General features: G+C 47.7%; 2 protein-coding genes across 3 annotated transcripts in view; both read right to left on the bottom strand.

Annotated features, from left to right (window-relative positions):
- The window catches only part of LOC140702712 (immunoglobulin lambda-1 light chain), a 245965-nt gene that overhangs the window by 201114 nt on the left and 24035 nt on the right, over positions 1-20816 (bottom strand). The gene's annotated exons all lie outside the window — the stretch shown is intronic.
- LOC110070135 (immunoglobulin lambda-1 light chain-like) overlaps positions 1-20816 on the bottom strand; it is a 261296-nt gene that overhangs the window by 219767 nt on the left and 20713 nt on the right. The gene's annotated exons all lie outside the window — the stretch shown is intronic.

Raw genomic sequence — 20816 nt, 5'->3', positions numbered from 1 at the left:
GCTAGCCCAGCCCAGCCAGCCTAGCCCAGCCAGCATAGCCCAGCCAGCCAGCTCAGCCGGCCTAGCCCAGCCAGCATAGCCAGCCTGCAAGCCCAGCCAGCCTAGCCCAGCACATTGAGCACAGCGCAGCACAGCTAGCCACAGCAGCCAGTCAGCCCAGCCCACCAGTCCAGAACAGCCCTGCCAGGCGGTGCAGGTAGCCAGCCAGAAAGCCCGGCCAGCCCAGTCCCGCCAGCCAGCTCAGCCAGCCCAGTTCAGCCAGCCAGCCAGCCTAGCCCAGACAGCTGGACTGCCCAGCCAGACAGCCCAGTTTGCTAGCCAGCCCAGACAGACAGCCAAAACAGCCTAGCCCAGCCAGTCCAGCCTGCCTCCCTGCCTCCCTGCCAGCCAGTCAGCCCAGCCAACCCAGCCCAGCCAGCCTAGCCCAACCAGCATAGCCCAGCCAACCCAGCCAGGATCATAGGATTAAAGAATCATGAACTTGGAAAGGCCTATAAGGTCATACAGTCCAGCCCGCTGCTCGATGCAGGAATCCATATGAAAGGATGTTTGGCGAGTGGGTGTCTAAATTTCTCTTGATTTCCTCTGGTGTTGGAGCACTCACCCCCTCTCAAGGTGTTTGGTTCCATTGTCGGTCTGCTCTAACAGTTTTTTCCCCCTGATATTCAACTGAAATTCTGGCTTCCTGTAACTTGAGCCCATTGTTGGATGTCCTGCACTCTGGGATGATCAGAACAGATCCTGCCCCTCCCATATATGACTACTTTTCAAGTGCTATCAAATTTAAAGATGGTGATGGATGTTACTCAACCCAATGTTTTAGCAGGGTTACAAGCGGCCTTTGTGCTTCTCCAAGGACCTGCGCTGTGTCTTTTTTCTGCTTACTTGTATGAGTCACATTTGTATGTGTTGTCAAATGTGATGTGCTCACCTTCTGGTTAATATGGATTCCATATTGGTTCTGTGTATAAAGGATAAGAAGACCAGACACTTGGTGTGGCGTAGAGGCAATGGACTGAGAAAAACAACACCTGTTTCTCATGGGAAGAGAAGGATGGACTGTTTCCATACCCTTATGCCGCGATGACAGCTTGAGTGACGGAGGAGAAGGGTGGTTCCCAGAGGCTTGAAAAAGGAACTTTTACTATGTGCAGAGATTCTTTCTTTTGTTCTACAATTTTTGGTCTACTTTTTCCATCATCATTTTTCTAGGTCTGTTTGCCTGCTGCCCAGTGCAGGTAAAGGACTGAGGGAGATGGAGGGAGACAAGGAAGAAAGGAAGGGGGACTTTATGCCTTTTGCCTACCCTAAGAAAGCTTTTAGAGATTTTTAGGGATTTTTAGAGCTATTGTAATTAAAGGGAATTATTGCTTCATTTCTATTTTGTATCAAGCCTTGAAAACAGTAATATGCTATGCTTTTGCATCAAACTGACTTTATTCTGTAAATCTACGGTATATCTTTTCAATAAAAATAATAATGATAAATATTTTGGTCTCTTGAGCAGTGAAGCTGTCTCAGCAATACCCTGAGAGGGAAGCAAGGCCACAGTAAGCTACTGAGTTCTACCTTATTGAGCCAAGTGGGTCTAAGGACTACAAAGCTCATGTGTAATTTCTTATTGATTTTTCCTAAGGTTGAGTAAGTATCTTTTTAGGGCAGACTTGTAAGAGGAAGTTTGTTGCATGCCTTAGCTGAGGTCACCTAGGACTCAACCCAGCTTCATGAGGGGGCCCAGACTTCTAATTAATCTCTGTCCAACCAGTCAAGTTCTCCTTTAGAGGAAGCTGATCATGACAATAATATTCTTATGAATGATTCTGAATTCTGAGTCCTGCTCCTCCAGGGTAGAAGGCACTTTATGCATAAATGCCCGGGTGATTTCGTAGACCAGTCTGGTGCGATCTGATTCATATTGGAATGGATGCCCCCCCTCCCCACCAAGGAGATGGGTATAGAAGTGGGCAAAACTGGATGGAGCCCCAGTGTTGTCAGTTTTCTCTTGTTCTCTTTCTTTTCCTCTCCCTGGAGACACACATCTGCTGACCAACTTCTGGGGGGCCCCTTGTCCGTCTCCTGTTAGCAATGTGGTGCACAGGTGAGAGCAGGCCAGGTGCCTTCCAGAACTGCAGCCAAGGTGAGCGTCCCTGTTGTGCAAGAGGACCATTGCCGTTTCTCTCCTGTTGCCTTTCCAGGTGCAAACACTGAGATCACAGGGTGGCCACAGGGTGTCTGTCGCAGGGCCACTTGTGAACACTGTGAAATTCTCGGGTGCTTTGAACATCAGTGACATTGCTTGTGCCTTGGTATCAGCAGAAGCCTGGAAATGGCCCCTGATTCCATTACAGGATCATTCAGAGATACTAATAAGCACCAAAACTCCGGGGTCCCCTCTTGTTTCTTTGGTTCAAAAAATACCTGAGGGGTAATCAAGCATTTGACCATCTCTAGTGCCCTGGAAGAGAAGAAGGGTGATTATTACCGTGCAGAAACTTTAGCCTAATTGGCAAGTAAGACATGAACCTCTGCCTTCAAACCCCCCCCCCCCCCCCGTTGTCTTGACTGAGGATTTTGCTTCCTTTTGTTCCATTGGTGAGGCTGATGTCTGTATTCTGGGCTTCCACTGTCAGATCCCGAGGGATGTGATGCTCAGCCTGGAGCGGATTAAACTCTTCCCCAAAGCTACAAACAAGGGAACAGCAAAGGATGAGCAGGATGAGTGTGTCAAGATCTCTCTTTTCCACCTCCTCCTTCTCATTCTTGGCCGCCCCGCCCTGGCTCAGCCAGGACATCACAGCAAACTCTGTGCAGGTTCTGTGTGCTGGGATGGTTCTGGTGCCAGAGGACAGGATCCATGGCTACCATGTTTCCTGAAATGAGCAAAAGCCTGGGAATTCCCTAAACCCCAAATGCTCCAGTGAGAACCCAGGCTAGTCTCCTGTTGCTTTTTGGCAGAGCTTAACAGTTCAGTGGAGGGAGGACTCCAATGGGGCTTTGCCGGTCTTCATCTTGTCCTTTCCAAAGTTCTGCCATTGGTTTAAACAGGACCTTCCATGCATGCAAGTGGTTGTTGGGTTAACCCTTGCACAATCATTGGTACATTTGTGCATGTGTGCAACAGACATAACTGACTGTTAGTTCACTAGCACCAGGATATTAGAGCAAGCCCCTGGGATCCTACGCTCTTCCTGTCGGTCAGAAAGCTCTAACAACTTTACACAAAGCCTACTCTCACCTCTGTGGTTTTGTTCCTATACAACTGCTGGTCAGCTTTGTGCTATTGATAAGAATGGGTGTGAAAGAGTCTAGAGACTTTCATCTCGGAAGGTTGTGTAGATGCCTTCTTGAACACCGTCAAGGCAAGGAAAAACTCTAGAGGATGGTGTTTGCATCAAAGAGCCACTAGAGTGTGGTAGTGAAGCATGAGAAATAGCAACTGATAACCTCCATGTAGTGCCAGGAGATCAGGAAGATGAGAAGACCCCATGGTTATTAGAAGGGGTGAGTTTGGAAGTTTGGATGAAAGGCTTGTATGCTTTTCTTGTCTTGGTGGATGGATGGATGGATGGATGGATGGATGGATGGATGGATGGATGGATGGATGGATGGATGGATACTGGCCAGAATCCTGTTGCTTTCGCGATGTCATCAGTTGCAGCCATAGTGTGGCCACTTCAGGAGAATTAAAACTGTCCTGTCAACCCTTCCAGGTTCCAGAGATCTCTAGAGATCTTGATCATCATAAGAAGCCTTCAGAAGCTACAATATAGTGTAGCAAAATAAAGGTAGAACATTGCTACAGCTGGTCCTAGTGTGAGACCTGCCTGTTTTCCAGCTACTGTTGCTCATTTACTTAAGTAGTCTATTCAAATGATCTGTTGATTTTTAGGAAAAAGAAATATATAAGATGTGTTCTGCAAACTACACTGAGAAATCATCAAGCAGAGAGAGAGAGAGAGAGAGAGAGAGAGAAACCAAACCTTTAGTGCAGAGCTTTAGAATTTGTGTTTCTTGTCCAAGAGCTATGAGCCCACATTGATCATCCTTCCAACTTTACTGAATTCCAAAGTGTGGGATGATCTTTGCCAAGTCCAAAGAGGAAGGTGTCCAAAATGATGTATCATCCAGCAGCACAGAAGGGAAAATTTCATGCTCAGCCACGCATGTGATCCTCCAGCCAATCAGATGAAAGCGAAGAAGAGGGAGGGGCCCAATTGCTCCGCCTCCACAACCGGGACGGAGATAAGGGAGACCACGGTATGCAGGATCAGTGTTCAGAGAGTTCTTGTCACCAAAGTCACATTCAGGAGCTCAAAGGCTTTCCAAGATGTTCTGGGTTCCCCTTGTGAGCCTCCTGTTTGCGATGTGGTGCACAGGTGAGAGCAGGCCGTGCGCCTTCTAAAAACGCCTGCAAAGGTGAGTGTCGCTGATGTTCCAAAAGGGACCCCCTCATTTCTCCCATTTTTTTCCTTTCCAGGTGCAAACTCTCAGCTGACAGTAACTCAACCACCGTCGGCCTCAGTATCACTTGGGAACACCGTGAAACTCTCCTGTACCATCAGTAGGAATGACAGAACCATATCCTGGTACCAGCAGAAGCCTGGGAATGCCCCCCAATACCTATTATATTATAGCTCAGAGTCCAACAAAGGTCAGGGCTCTGGGGTCCCCTCTCGCTTCTCTGGCTCCAAAGACTCCTCCGGTAGCATTGGCTACTTGACCATTTCTGGGGCCCTGGCAGAGGACGAGGCCATTTATTACTGCGCTGCAGGGTACAATGGGTATCACGGTGTGACAGTCTAATGGGGAAGTAAGACAAAAACCTCCGTATTGAACCCCTCGGGGGATACGAATGCTTGAATGTTGTGTCCTTGTGATGCCAAGACACCCTTGCAGCGGCTGGATCTGTTGAATTGCAGGCGAGGTACCAAACATCTCCATGCCTCTTCATTCCAAACCGTGGGATGATGTCAAGTCGAAGCACAGCCCTTTTTCAGGATTCTTGGTTCTATATCTGTTTCTGCACAAGTTCCCTTCATGGCTATGACTGATGATGTTCCCTTGATTCACAATCACTTCCAAAGAGCTCCTTCTCATGCCTAAGAGGTGTGAGCGCCCACATAACACACAAATCAGATGAAGCCACTATTGGAGAGGACAGAAAAAGTGTGAGTTGCTGTTCCTTCAAAGCATTATTTTGAAGCGTTCAATGAAGTCCATTTTGTCTTACATTTGATCAGAAAAGCAATACATTCATTGTTAATCGGTTGGTTTGTACTCCTTCTTTACAAACCCTGAAAACAGGAACAGTTGCTCCGATGTCCCAGCAGGTTGACCGAAAGAGTCCACCTCTGATTCGCACTTTGGCATTTTTCCAAATCTGGTGCACGGCCCCATGTATAGATCCAGCCCAATGTAATTAGGTGTCCTCAAGTCAGTTCCCAGGGTTCTCACAGCAAAACCCTTCCCCGCTCCATCTTTCTGGTGGTCCTCTGGAAGGGCAGAGATGGCCTGAAGCCGCAGAAGCCACAAGGAGTGGCACAGGTTGGAGGCAGGACCACCTTATTCCCCATATACTTTCTGACTTTCTCTTCCAGGAAGCAGAGAGCAGGGATTTGAACCCCTGGTCGGTAGGCGGCAGTATGGTTCATCTCAGGACAGTTGGGAGGACCGTAGGCCAGCCCAAGCAACCGGTGTGCCCACCTGCACCCTCTGCTATCCCCGAGTGGATGAGGGACAACGTCAGGGTTGCTACCTTCCCTTCTTATGGTCCTCTATACTTTGGGCAGACTTAGACTAGATAGGCCTTCACATACAAGCAGATCTTGAAGGAGAGAACTATCTCCTAAAAAGCAGACCGCAGGGCCACCCTACACATTTCATGCAAATTTCTTGGTGGTTCAAAGAAGAGGGCATCATTTGCATGTTGGGCTGCGTCACATCCTCTACCAGGTTTAAGAAGGGCCAGGAAGGTCTGCGTCAGAAAACTCTCTGCAATTGGGAAAGACGGGTCACCTCTGTTCTCATCATGCTCTGGGCTCCCATCCTGCTCACCTTCCTCTCTTATCCCTCAGGTATCATGTAGGAATGTGCTCTTGCTTGATTCCATTCACAGGTGGAACTTTGCTTCATCCTAAGCCATTCCTTTTCCCTTCCAGGTTCCTCTGGGCAGTATGTGCTGACCCAGCCACCCTCCACCTCTGTGTCGCTGGGAGGAAATGCCCAAATCTCCTGTTCAGGAAACAACATTGGGGGCAAGTATGTGCAGTGGTACCAGCAGAAACCGGGGAAGGCTCCAGTCCTCATCATATACAATGATGATAGCAGACCCGATGGGATCTCGGACCGATTCTCTGGCACCAACTCTGGCAACACGGCCAGGCTAAGCATTGCCAGGGCCCAAGCAGGAGACGAGGCAGTTTATTACTGCCAGGTGTGGGACAGCAACGCAGCTCACGGTGATACAAACGAAGGGGGAACTGGGACAAAAACCTCCTGCTAGAAAAGACATGTGCTTTCTATTGAAACTGCCGCTCTTCCCCTGGGGTTGAATGTGCATGAAAGGTGGAGGAAGGACAGATTTTCTGTAACTTTCATTCTTTGCATAAGGGTCATTGACCCCCCCAAAAAACTTATTCATCGATTGACTGAGCACAAAAAGTTTAGGTTAGGTTGGATCAGATTGAGTAAAGCCAGACTAGGGCAGGTGGTCATGTTACATTTGACGTCTGCATGAAAGGGCCAAGAGAAACCAGGACTACATTCAGTTCTGGACATTTTCGTCCTTTGCCTTCGAGTGGCAGGTGTCAATCCAACCTGTAACATTCTCAGTGATCCTTTGAATTCTTTTCATCACCTGAAAGGTAGACCAGCAGTTCCCCCTAAAGGCCAAAGGCTGCAGAACTGGGACCTCCATGGAGCAAGGAGCATAAGATGCCAAAAGATGCTCAAGGGACCTTTCCAGGCTCCTCTCCTCACTGCGGACGAGGAGGGCAAAGAAAATCCCTCAGTCCCTGTGAGAGTCCTCAAATCCACCAGGATGCTTGATATAGAAAATGAAGGCGAGGACGAAACATGCATTGTTGGCAAACAGAGCTTCTGTCTGGGAAGACGTTGGTGGGGAATATCTGAAATGAAAGAGAGACGGAGAGAGGAACATTTCCTGGGGCTACGTCCGAAATGATAAGGCTTTGATTTTGGATGAGAAAAACCAGTAGCACGCTCCCTCTTAAAAACATTGTTTTCTTGTAAGGAGGACTTGATTTTTTCCAGATTTGTGAATTCACAAACATTTCCAGATCTTGGCAAGAAGTTGTAAGTTGCCCTTAGAGAGAGAGAGAGAGAAAGAGAAAGAGAGAGAGAGAGAGAGAGAGAGAGAGAGAAAGAGAGAGAAAGAGAGAGAGAGATTCTTCAAGGTTTCTTTTTTAATGTATCAAGTGGCTGACGTCTCCACAGGAACGACTAGGAGGGACCAGGGAAGAACTCCCTGTGATTGTACTGCCTACCCTCCCCATTCTCTCCATTCTCCACAGGAAGGCAAGGATCATCTCTGGCATCGGGGATCGCGGAATGCCAAGAACCGTAGCAAGAGCCACCCAGCGCCTGGGAGCTCAAAGGTGGAAGAGCCGGCCTTGCACAGGCTTCTCATCGCAGATGATGTTTCAGAAACAAAACTGTGGAAAAAATTGGAAGTTGTGGATAAAACCAAAAACACAATGTCTAGGAATGAAGGGAACAGTGACAATGTTTTTCTTATAGAACATGTATTTCGTCAAGCTGAAGGCGTGAATCTGAATTCTTACAGACTCAAGGAATCTTCAGTAAATGAATTCCTGTTTCATTCCAGGACACACGTCCTTCCCCGTGGCTTTTTTGTTCATTTAGAAACGGGATGGGATGAGTTTGATCTACGATGCCTACACGGCTCTCATGATGATCTAGTAAAAACACTGAAGAAATAGGAGGAGTAAAGAGCATATTTATTGCTGCAGTCGCTGACAGTGGCAGAAGAACGTCCATAAAGGACAAGGAACTGATTCTGTAGCATGAAGTTACAGAACAAGATTCCAGTTCTCATAGCTCTGCACAGGCAGGGGAGGAACACATATGGCATCTTTTGATAGTTAAATTTTAAGAATCATAACAACAGTGGCCCAACTCAAAGACAGAACGGCTGGCTCTGCGCATGTGACCCTGGCCAACATTTCACAAAGAGAGGTGTGGAAATATTGTGGGTTGTGAAGGAAGCCAACAACAGATTTACCAATTATGAAAGAAGGATTGTTCCAGTGGACCCTCGACTTACAGACGGCTCGACTTACAGACTTTTCGAGTTACAGACTTCTCTGGCTGCAAAATTTAGATTCGACTTGCAGCTAGAGAATCAACCTACAGACCAAAAAAAAAAAAAAAAAAAGAAAAGAAAAGAAAAGAAAATGGATAAAAATAGAACAAAAACGGCCAGTTATGGGATTAATTGGTTTTCAATGCACTGTAGGTCAATGGAGACTCGACTTACAGACTTTTCGACCTGCAGCCACCATTCCAATACGGATTAATTCCGTAAGTAGAGGGTCCACTGTATTTTTTTGATACTGAAATTTGTCATGATAGTTAAGGTGCACATTTGAATCCCTATCTGTGCATGCAATTGCCGGTTTTATTCCACCACAACCCCTTGCCCGTGGCTTTTCAGTCCATTTCTAGTTTAAGAGGTGATATATTTGATCTAATGCACCGGTTTCACCTTGTCATAATCAACAATACACGAATGAAGCTCAATTACAGGACAACCCAAGGAAAATCAAGTGGTGGAGTCATTAGGTGGAAACCACAGATCCTGGAGCAGTTGTCCCGTTTCTCCGTCTCTTTCTCGAGAGGTTTTAGTCTCCGGTTCCCACTCAGTTGCACCCCCATGAGGCACAGCGCCACAGCCATGCCAAGCAGCACAGTACGAATCTGCCTCATCTCCAGCCTCAGCGTTAGTCGTGGTGAAAGACTGGCGCCCTCTGACTGGGAAGCCGTGAACCGATCGCGGTTCCCTTCTCCCCGGCTGCAAACAGGAGAGAGGACAAAGCGAGGGGCCTCTCCGGGTTTCTGCTGAAGCCAAATGAAGTTCTTCCAGCGACCACGACTGGTTCTGGTGCAGGAGAGACTCACTCCTTGTCCCGGAGCCACAGGGACAGGGGCAGGCTGAGTTACAGTTGCCTCAGAACAGGTTCCTTGGGAAGATAGAGAAAGAAAAAGGCTGAATTTTATACACTTTTTGGGTTGTGAAACACCACAAAAGCATTATGCAGCTATGATAAAGGCATAACCCAAACAGGTGTGTAGCTGTGAAAGCATTGGAATCCATTATAATTATAATAATATTAATAATAAACACACAAAAGACCTGTATTTATCGTATCCCTGCATGTGAAGCTCAAGGAGTGAACTGGACATTGCTTCATACAGGAAACGGAGACTCTGCTTGCATGCTGACATTTGCTGTCCTCATTCTGCTTGAGAGACTGAAAGAGGAGGTTTTTGTCTTGCCTCCCCATTAGACTGTCACACCGTGACAAGCACCGCTGTGCCACACAGCACAGTAATAGACAGCCTCGTCTTCTGCCAGGGCCCCAGAGATGGTCAAGTAGCCGATTTTGCCTGAGGAGTCTTTGGAGCCAGAGAAGCGAGAGGGGACCCCCGAGCCTTGACCTTTGCTGGACTCTGAGCTATAATATAATAGGTATCGGGGGGCACTCCCAGGCTTCTGCTGGTACCAATATACATCATAGCCACTGCTGCTCAGAGCACAGGAGAGTTTCGCCGTGTTCCCAGGTGACACTGAGGCTGACGGTGGCTGAGAGACTGTGAATTGAGAGTTTGCACCTGGAAAGGAAGGAGGAGAGAGGTGGTTAAGGCTTCCCTTGCCCCTTTCAGGGAGACTCACCTGAACAACAACCTCAGAAGGCGAGGAGCAGGTTCTCACCTGTGGACCACATGGCTAAGAGCAGGCTAAGAAGGGGAACCCAGGACATGATGCCCGAAGAGAGGGGGAACGAAGCAGAACAGGGCAAATCTCTCAATGCTGAATGTGACTCTGCCGTTGCCCATATTTCTGTCAAAGCTATTTCTGGAGGCGGAGCCTCTGTGATCCACCCTATAGTGAACCAGCATTGTTCTGATTGGTCGAGGGGAAACACACATACAACAGCAATTGAGCGCAGAATGCTCAGTCCCAGAATAGTCCTGGTTTTGGGTTTCAGCTAAGCAAATGTCTTGGTAGCAGAGATAATACTGTATTGAGATAAAATTGTCTTAAATAAGAACTCTGGATTCATCAATACACTGAAAAATATACGTGTACCTTTCTGTCTTAGACACCAAATTTATCTCTGATTTTTAAAAAACACCTCCCAATGGATTTTCACAATTCACTTTTCTTGAATCATAGAAAACAGCTGATCTGTGATGTTGTAAGTCTGATCTGGTCTGACCACTTTCCTGCCTCGTCTTTGTCCCCACGGGAAAACAATCACCGTCCATTCCTGCGTCTCGTATACCGTCTCTCCATCTTTCTTTAGCTCTGGATCTGGTAACAGCCCTCCAATCTTCAGATTAGGGGAGACTCTGAGAAGCCCACGTGTTCTCTCGTAATTCGCATCTGTAAATCCCTTCTGTCTCTCCTCGTTCCTTTTCCTTCCCTCGTCCTCGAACCTACTAACAAATCTCCTCTCTCCTTGATCTTTTATACTCTCATCCCATACAGACATTTTAGCTCCTCTCACTTTCTTTTCTCTCCTTCTTCCAACAGACAAATTTCTGTCCTTCCCTTCATCTCCTGTATCTTCCCTTCCTCCTCCATTAAGATTTCTTTCACCTCAGTCGCCCCACTCCCACTGCTTCCCTTTTCCTCTTTTGACCCTTCTTGTAGCGAGGCCAGCTCGGTAAATTCAGTGGTGTTGTAAAGTACAGTAATCACTCATGGACACAAGAAAAACTTTTGCTTAAGCGTAGAAACATATCCCAACACCTTCTATCAATGAGGAGGGCTCACTTTCCTCCTGCTTTCCTTCACAGTTCATCAATCTTGACAAACCACAAACCAAGACAAACCACCGTTTTGGCAGTGCGTCCCCTTCTCTACTTGTAATACACATCCCATTGAAGTGGCTGTGTGGGTTGTTCGTGTCTTTCCAAGCCCAACTTATGGTGCTTGCATAACACTGAAAGTTCTCTAGGTGGATCTCCAAGCCCAGCTCTTGTGTTGGATGCAAGCTGTGTTGGGGCACTGAAATAATCATTGTAAGAAGCCCAACATTGCTGAGAAAATGAGGTTTTATGACTATTCTCCACATCCCTGAATATGCAACATTTCCCGCACAACGTTGACACATTTTGGAAAACAGATATGGAATAAAGGGACCTGCGATAATGTCTGGATTTAAATGAGACTGGCCTCCGTTCTACCCAAGAGGATGCAGAAATACGCCAACAGACCTGAAAGGTCCTTACTGGTGATTCTGCAAGAGAATATGTTCCCCTTCAAAGGACAGAAGCTTTCTTACTTCCAAACCACCACCGAACCTTCACCTTGGCCCATCTCTGTCGGCAGTTCCAGGTGGGGTGAGGTAGGGATGATAACCTTTCTGATCAAAACAATGTCCCTGCCATTCTGGAAAGTTGAACTGATTTCTCCTCTTCTAACATAGTGTCTTTTTTTAATTGTGATATAGAAAAAAAATTAAAATGGAAATTGCAAGACAATCTGATGCACTTTACATTTTCTTCTTTTTTTCAGATCTGAATGTTGCAGAAATTTCTGCTGCTGCATGAAAAATCTGCGAAGGAATTGGCTTCTTAAACTTCTAATTAATAATCTCCCTTATTAAAGCTCCCTATGTAAAGGGCGAAACACTCACCAGCGAGTATTCTATTTGGTAACATTCTGCTTTATGTCATGTGCATTTATTCAATATTGGTCACAGACAAGAAAAGGGACTTTTTGGGTGATTGATTGGCTGTTGGTTGACTAATGGAGTGAGTGAATAGTTGATTGATTGATTGATTGATTGATTGATTGATTGATTGATTGATTGATTGATTGATTGATTGATTGATTGATTGATTGATTGATTGATTGATTGATTGATTGATTGACAAAGCAGAACTAGGTTTTGTTAGATTAGGTTACCTGGTCAGGTTTGATATCCACATGAATGACCAAAAAGGACAATCAGAGGCACACCTGCCACACTGAACGATTTCCTGCTTCAGCTCAAGTGGGAGGTGCAACGGCTTCAACATTTTATTCATCACAGATTCAAAACGTCTAGTTCAACGGTTACTCCTATACACCAAATGGAAAAAGAACCAGCGTTCTTCTATGTCTGGGTGGGCTTCTTTGTGAGTATATAAACCGGACGTCCGAAACCCAAACTTCCCTGAACTTGCAGGACTTGTAGGGGAGAGGAAGTGGAGGCTTCCCTGAAAATTTGGCATCTCCAGCTTCCTAATGGATATTTTATAGCATCTTAAATTAAGGATAAATTTAAAAATCAATTCATCAATTTGTATTTGGAAAAAAAATTATAAATTCCTATTTGTTATTTGCCAGCCTTGACAAATTATAGTTCACAACGAATCACCCTTTCTTTCTTCTTCATCCCTATCTCTAGTCCAGATCTCCTGCAGGAGAGGGAGTGGGAGGGTTAGCGGCTTCTACAACTCCTGGCACCCACAGAAGCCTGTCGGTGCCCCCATATGGCTAATACATCAACATCATGCTAGAGCCTCCGGGACCCCAGAGCGATTCTCCGGTTCCGTTGACAGCTCTGCCAACAAGGCCACCCTTACCATCTCCAACGTTCAAGCAGAAGACGAGGCAGACGATGACTGTTCACTTCATGAGAGCAGCTCATAGCGCACGATGATGCAACACCGGGGCACGCGGGGAGTCCTGACTGAGGCAATTCCACCCCAGTGCCAAACAGCAGGATGGGGGGACTGCTTGAACCAGGCTTCCCCCCCTCTTTCTATGCCCGGAAGACAAGGGAAGTGGGTCCCAAGCAATCCCCCCCCCCACTCCTGCTGTCTTTGGAAAGCCGGTGGGGTTGGGGGAATCGCTTGGGTCCCTCGTCCTTTGCCTTTCTCCTGCCTGCCTGCCTGAGCATAGAAAGATGGGGGAGGCCTGACTGAAGTCATCCCCCCCAAAACACCCGTCGTTTGCAAAGACAGCGGGGAGAATTCTTTTGGTCAGGCTTCCCCCCCCCCCCCGGATGCCGCAGGGGCAATGTGATCCCCCATGTCTGAGCAAAGTGATCCCCCCCCCGTCCTTGTAAACAGGAAGGTGGGAATCCCTCCCGGCAGCCTTTAGGAAGCCGCCCGATGGGAAAATCCCTCTTCTTATCCCCCCCCCCGAGAGGAACAGCTTATCTGCGGGAGAATGAGGTAGATAGAGATAGACGAAGAAACAAATATAAAAGGGTCCTATTCGATGCTTCGTATTCGTCAGGGATTCTGGACCTCAAGAATACGAGGCAACAGATGTCTGATGAAGCAGGGATATTCTTTGAATATTGTGATTCATTTTCCTATTCGTCCCCACGTCTTTTCACCGTTGGTGTTCCCTTCATGTACCTGAGAGTATGAACAGGATCCTGGGCTTTGCGATGTTAGTCTGTGCAAGCTTTTTAGGCAAAATATCAAAGGAAAAGTAATAATATATTTAAGAGAAAATTATAAAAAAATTAAAATTAAAAATAAAACAAGCACGTTAGCGACTAACTGCTATATTTTGATGCAACTTTTTTTGGGCAAGTCCACATCCTTAGAAACCATATGCACTTTCTCTGCCTCTGGAGCTGCCTCTGACATGTTGGACTGAACTCAATTAATAATCAGACAAATGTGTTTGTGAAATATGGCATGAGATGCCTGCCCTCTTCTCTTTGTCCTCTAGGGGGAGATGTCCCTCCAATCATTTCCCTCTGTCTAATGATAATAGTACAGTGGTGCCTCGCTTGACAACGATAATTCGTTCCAGCAAAATCGCTGTAGAATGAAATTGTCGTCAAGCGAAAGTTAAAAAACCCATTGAAATGCATTGAAACCCAGTTCAGTGCATTCCACTGGGTGAAATACCTCATTGTGCAGCGAAGATCCTCCTTAGGGCGGCCATTTTCCGGTGCCTGTTAAGCAAGGAATCTGTCTTAAACACAGCAGGGAGTCATTTTGCACAGCGGGTGGCCGTTTTGAGAGCCGCCGATCAGCTGTTTTAAAACCGTCGTTTAGCGAAGAATCAGTTCCTGAAGCAGGGAACCAATCATCGTAAACTGAATTTCTCCCCATTTAAACATCATTTTACGATCGCAATAGCGACTGCAAAAACCTCATCGTAAAGCGGAGTCCTCGTGGAGCAGTGTAATTGTTAAGCTGGGCACCACTGTATTAATGTGTCATGAAGCCATTTTTTAAAAACTTATGTTGACCCTTTTCAGGGCTTTCTAGCTAGAGGACTACTCAGGATTGGTTTCATTTCGCATCTTCTGAGAGTATCCGGGCGTTGTGCCCCTTGCCCAAAGCCACACAGGCTGGCCATGCCCTGACCCAGTCGGCCTCTGAAACTGTGTCCCCAGGACAGATGGCTAAACTCTCCTGCCCTAGAAGTTGACACCTCCTCCCGCAGCTTGGTATGTGCCTGGCGTCGGACTGTGCTATGTGTCTCGACCGCCCGTCTGTTCCCAGCCTCCGACAGACGGCTAAACTCTCCTGCACTAAAAATGGTGGCGGGAGCTGGGATGACATCCATTGGTATCATCGGCAGAAACCTGGACAAAGTTTTCTTTAATCTACAGTACAGGCACCCGAGGGCAGGATTGCGGGGCTATTCCTTCATGGCAAAAATGGAGGCATCCAGTCGTGGTGGAGATCTTTCTTCCTTCACAATCGGAAGCCAGTTTCCTTTGGAGTTCTGATGCGCTTCACTAGAAGCAGGGCGGGCTCTGCTTCTGTTCTGCTTGTGGGCTCCCTCAGCAGGGCAACAGGTGGTCCACTGTGGCAACCCAAGCAGCCAGCCAGACCAGCCAGGACAGGATGACCCTTTGTTCCACCCCAGCAGGCCCTTCATGTGTTCTCTTGGCTAAATAACTGGGAATAACTGTGGGGGGAATGACCTCCTTTGTTCTCCATATCCAGTGGCTGAGAGTTCCCTTCATTGCGCTCTCTCTGTGTCTCTCTTGAAAGGGCCAGGCAGAAGAGGAGCGCCAGAAGGTGTAAGGGTGTGCCCAGGACATTTCCCCATTCCATGGGAACGTTTCTGATGGAACATTCCCCCAATTCCCTTGGCGTTCCCGGATGTGCTGCCAGGCAGCCAGGAAACCACCCACGGAGCCTCTCCCCTCAGCCCCGTTCTGAAAAAGGGGTTTTTTCCCTCTAAAAAAACAGTCAGAGTCCCCTTCAGAGGGAGCTGCTGGTCTACATTTCTGACAACTCAAAGAATTAAAATGTTCATTTTTGGAACCCAGGTAGTTTTCGCACTTAGAAGAGGAACAGAAACGGAAATTAAAATACTCTGGGTTAACGATTGGCCACGAAGGTGGTGTTGGAGTGAAGGACTATGGTTTTGGGACGATGGGCTAAGCTTCCTGGAAGATGGACTGCTAGCAAGACACGCCTTGCACCTCACAAATTCTGTCAAATATTTCTGACTTATGACAATTCCTGACTTATGTGGTTGATACTATGAGACTGAGGAGACTGAGGAAGAGATTAATAAGCAGTCAAGGAATAATGGTTCTTGTGGTGTTTTTTGGGATCTTTGGCCGTGTTCTGAAAGTTGTTCTTCTTAACGTTGCGCCAGTCTCTACGGCCAGCATCTTCAGAGGACAAGAGTAGCACTCTGTGCTCTGGTGCAGTTTGTTTGGGAGTTGAGTATTTATAGCTGTTGGATCACCTTTGTCCTTTTAAAGGAATTATCTGATTACCTTGAATGAGTTCAGATCCCCAGGGCCAGATGAACTGCATCCAAGAGTACGGAAGGAATTGGCTGAATACATCTCAGAACCACTATCCATTATTTCTTGAAATCATGGGTGGTTGGAGGAGGGCTAATGTTATCCCTCTCTTCAAAAAGGGCAAAAAGGAGGGACCAGGAATCTACAGGCCAGTCAGCCTGACATCAATCTCAGGGAAATTTCTGGGACAGATTATTAAGCGGTTGCAATGCAAACATCTTTAAAAAAAAAAACAGTAATAACTAGAAGCACATCAGATTAATCCAATCTCAATTTTTGATTGCATAATCTCTGATAAACAGAAGGAATGTTGATTAGCAAATTAACAAGGTTTAGGCTGGATAGAACAACTGTCAGGTGATAAACAATTGGCTACAGAATCGTACTCAGAGGATGATGATTAAAGGCCCATATGAAACTAGGAGAAGCTAACCGTGCCTGGAGAGCAAATGGGCTCATCGCAGGGCCCAGAACATTAAATATTTTTATTAATATTTTTTGATCCCTGACTGCATGACAGGCAACAGTAGACTCCAGTTACAGGAAGTCAGATCTCTGGTTAATATCAGGAAAAGCTTCCTAAACGTTAGAGTTGAATGGCAAGGGAACTAATTACCTCAACAGATGCTGAGGCATTCAAGAGAAATGTAGACAACCACTTGGCAGATACCCTTTGATTAGCTTTCCTGGCCCTTTTGGGCTCCTTCCCGCTTCATGATTCTAGGATTCTGGGACACCTCTGGGATTCTCTGCTCTGCCCACTCAACTGCTTGTGCAGAATTAAGAATTTGCTCTGATTCTATTCAGCAAAATCACGGGGAATTCTTTCCTGGTCCTTCCTAGTCCTTCTTCTGGAAGACACTTGGTCAATATATATGCCTCGAAGGGACCTCTCACTATACGGCCACTGTACAGCTTCTTCTCAGGATCTGGAAACACTTGTGAATTCACAAATCTAGAGAATAAAGTCATGTCCTCCTTCCTGGCAAACAGTGTTTGTTTGTTTGTTTGTTTGTTTGTTTGTTTGTTTGTTTGTTTGTTTGTTTGTTTGTTTAAGAGAGAGTGTGTTTCTTCTTTTCTCCTCTAGAATCAAGCCTGGGTCGGTGAGGAACTACAGCCCTTTACCTCCTATACTTGCTCCCCTTGTGGGTCCCTGTTCTTCTGCCCTTGGCCTTCAGGGGGGTGGTGATTCTGCTCTTCTGACAACTCAAAGCATTAAAATGTTCATGCAGTCAGAGCATGGACAGAGTTCCTACTCCAGTCCTCTGAAAATGCCGGCCAAAGAGACTGGCGAAATGTCCGGAAGAAGAACCTTCAGAACACGGCCAAAGAGCCCGAAAAACCGACAACAACAATTAAAATGTCTGTTGAGACGGTTGAAAGATTGGCACCTGCCACTTGGAAGGAGGCAAGAAGTGTAGCTGTTTCTTGGTCTTTTCTGATCGTTCATGCAAACATCAAAAGTTCACAAGACAACTTGGTTTGGCCTAGCCTCAGCTCTGCAGGCCCTGTTTGAAGTGCAATCTTGGTCCCTCAAGTTATTCCTTGACTCAGTTTCTCTCCCACTCTTCTCCACGCGAGGGACACAAGGAGACTTCCAGATGCTTTCAAAGTTATAACTGGCAGCTGATGTCCCTCCTCCTGACTTTCGACAAAGCTGCTTGCTAGATGATCAACGAGACACTCATTTTGCACGCAAGGGTCGGGCGGCGGTCTTCTGAAGGAGATGAGAGAATTCCACCGCTCCTGCCACATTTACATACTTTCTCATAAAGCCGTGAAAGATCCAAGGAACCAGATCAAAATTAAAAACCAGAAGAAAGACTCTCTAGTGTTGTTCTTGTTTGTTTTTTTTAATCCTTGTCACTTCCTGATCTAGGCTGTCCAGGTATGTTTGGTTGGGTGCTGTGGGAAGAGAGAGCTGGACAACGTGGTCCCTCACCCAAGCCAGGCAGCATCTTAGAGACCCATCTAGACAACCATGTGGAGGATTTTCGGGTCCCTGTGAGAGATCTCACCCAAAGCAGAAATAAGACATTTTCCCCCTTATTGTAGTTTGTGCATTTCACACAGAACACCTCCATTGCACTTTTTTATTCAGCCAGTACGCACACACCTGAACGCACATTGCAAGCGGAAAAAGCCAAGGTGATTCCTCAGAAGGACGAGAAACACCCCGTCTTGTGCATTAAACACTCCACAAAGCAAGGGGCCATTGGCATGGGAGAATGAGTCAAACAGTTCAAGAATGAGTCAAACAGACAGGCAAGTCCTCTTTGAGTACGATGGGGTGTGGGGATGAATCTCACTGTTTCGTGGCAAGGAATGGTTGGAAAGTGGTGTCTCGTTTCACGTGGGAGGATAAACCAGCTCCTGGATGGCATCCCTCGCCTCTTCTGGTCCCGTGCAGTTGTGAATCCACAAGGGCTCAGGGAGAGATCAAGCCACCCTCCATCCATGCTTTCAGTTTGCAAGTCAGGAGGGGAGGCGAAGCCTTTGCTCGTTTCTCCTGCTGGCTGTTTGGAACGGCCTTTGGAATCCTTTGCTCTCTTTCGGGGACACGCACGTCTTTGGCCCTTCGGGCTTCCCGGAGAGAGAGGGGGGGAGAGAGAAGGTCTTCTTTCCTCCTGCCCATGACCCGAGGACGGGATTGGGCATAGCTCCGGGCCAACGACCGTACAGGGTGGACCCTTGATTCCTCTGGGCCCACTTCTGCATCAGCCTCTTCGTGGTGAACGAGGTCCCCATTGCTCAGGGTCATCCTGAACGTTCCTCATTGGTTTTAAATTCTGACATGCAGACCCTGGATCTGCTGCATTTGCATTGGAAATGATGTGAGGTCTTTGCGCCAGAGACTGGAGTGGCTGTCAGAGGATTTGCGTAAAGGAGGCCCCTTTATTCTGCTTGGTGTGACTTAAAGAAGGAGGGGAACGAGGGGTCACCCCATCCAGGCTTTCCTCTACTTCAGAGAGAGGAAGACTCCTTTCTAGAGCTCGCCATGGCCTGGGCTCTGGGGTTCTTGGCACTTCTCCATTGCTATGCTGGTAACGATGAGAAAAATTAACTTTATGTGCAATTTCATCCCACGGGCCACCCACAAACAGTGCATTATGTGTGAGCTCCTGTAACGGAGATTTCTGTCCTCTTTTCTCTTCTAAAGGCATCAATTCACAGCCAGCGCTGACTCGGCCGATATCGGTCTCTGTATCCCCGGGACAAAGAGTCAAACTGCCCTGCACCAGAAGCAGGGAGGACTGGCACGACTCTTTTGTCTGGATCTGACAGAATCCTGGGCAGGCCCCTCGGTTTGTGCAGTGTGATGTTTGCAACAGCAGGGGAGAAGGGCTCCCGGATGGGTTCACGGCTTCCAAATTTGGGGACACGGGCCTTTTAACGATCAATAACGCTGAGGGGGAAGACGAGGCGGTTTATTACTGCACTGCCTGGTCAAGGCCTGCCAGCATGTTTCACAGGGATACCTTCTGAGGGGGAACTGAGACGAGAAGCTTCCCTTGCTCTCTCCACGCTGAGGAAATGAGCAGCATCCCCGCGAAGGGCGTCCTGCCACCTGGCCACCACCGAGGGGTCTCTCAAGATCACTTGCCAGGAACTCCGATTCCTATCTTCTCACAAGTCTCTGCTTGGACACCCTGAGAACGCAACGTGGGAGTCGGTCCAGCTCTTGGGAGCATTTCTGGAGGGGAAAGAAAATGCACCCAAACGATTTCCATCCCATGAATGCTTTTGGAAAATGAGCAGGGCTCTACCTGTACATCTGGAAATACCCTTCAGTCTTGCGGGAAGAGTGTAGAGATCCCGGCTGAAGCGGGGGAATTAATAAACCCTTTGCCTCAGGCTGTCACACGGTCGCTGTCCCTGAGCTAGAAGGGGAAAACCTCCTTCTCCACAGCCAGTATGACCCGGAGCCACTGGTTCTTAGGTATCAGAAAAAAATACAGGACAGACTTTTCTTTTCTATTGTTTGTGAACAAATTTTTTATTTGAACATATAAATCTGCATACTACAACAAAATACAGTAACAAAAATGAAAATAAAAAATACTCCCTCCCCCCTTTTGAGGACCTCATTTAAGTCCCAAATGTCCCAAGATTCCAGAGAGCATTGGAAAAAAAAACATATAAATCATGTTGCATTGATCTGTCCCTGGGCCCAAACATATATGAAGTTCCAGCTTTGCATCGTCCTTTTGTTCTTCTCGTCGTGCTTCTGAGAGGGTGTCTATTTCTGTGATATCCAACAGCTTCTTCAGGGACTCCTCCCTCGTAGTCCAGCCAGTCCAGCCAGCCAGTCCAGCCAGTCCAGTCCTGCCAGTCCGGCCAGCCAGTCCAGCCAGTCCAGTCCTGCCAGACCAGCTAGTCCAGTCCAGCCAGTCCAGTCCTGCCAGACCAGCCAGCCAGTCCGGCCAGTCCAACCAGCCAGTCCAGCCAGTCCAGCCAGCCAGTCCAGCCTGCCGGTCCGACCAGTCCAGCCAGTCCAGTCCAGCCAGTCCAGTCCTGCCAGACCAGCCAGCCAGTCCGGCCAGTCCAGCCAGTCCAGCCAGCCAGTCCAGTCCAACCAGCCAGTCCAGCTAGTCCAGCCAGCCAGTCCAGCCAGTCCAGTCCAGCCAGTCCAGCCAGCCAGTCCGGCCAGTCTGGCAAGCCAGTCCAGTCCAGCCAGCCAGTCCGGCCAGTCCAGCCAGTCCAGCCTGCCGGTCCGACCAGTCCAGCCAGCCAGTCCAGCCAGTCCAGTCCAACCAGCCAGTCCAGCCAGTCCAGCCAGCCAGTCCAGCCAGCCAGTCCGGCCAGTCTGACAAGCCA

The sequence above is a fragment of the Pogona vitticeps genome, chromosome 14 (genome assembly GCF_051106095.1).
Source record: "Pogona vitticeps strain Pit_001003342236 chromosome 14, PviZW2.1, whole genome shotgun sequence".
Classification (NCBI taxonomy): Eukaryota; Metazoa; Chordata; class Lepidosauria; order Squamata; family Agamidae; genus Pogona; species Pogona vitticeps.
This window is presented reverse-complemented; position numbering and strand designations above follow the sequence as displayed.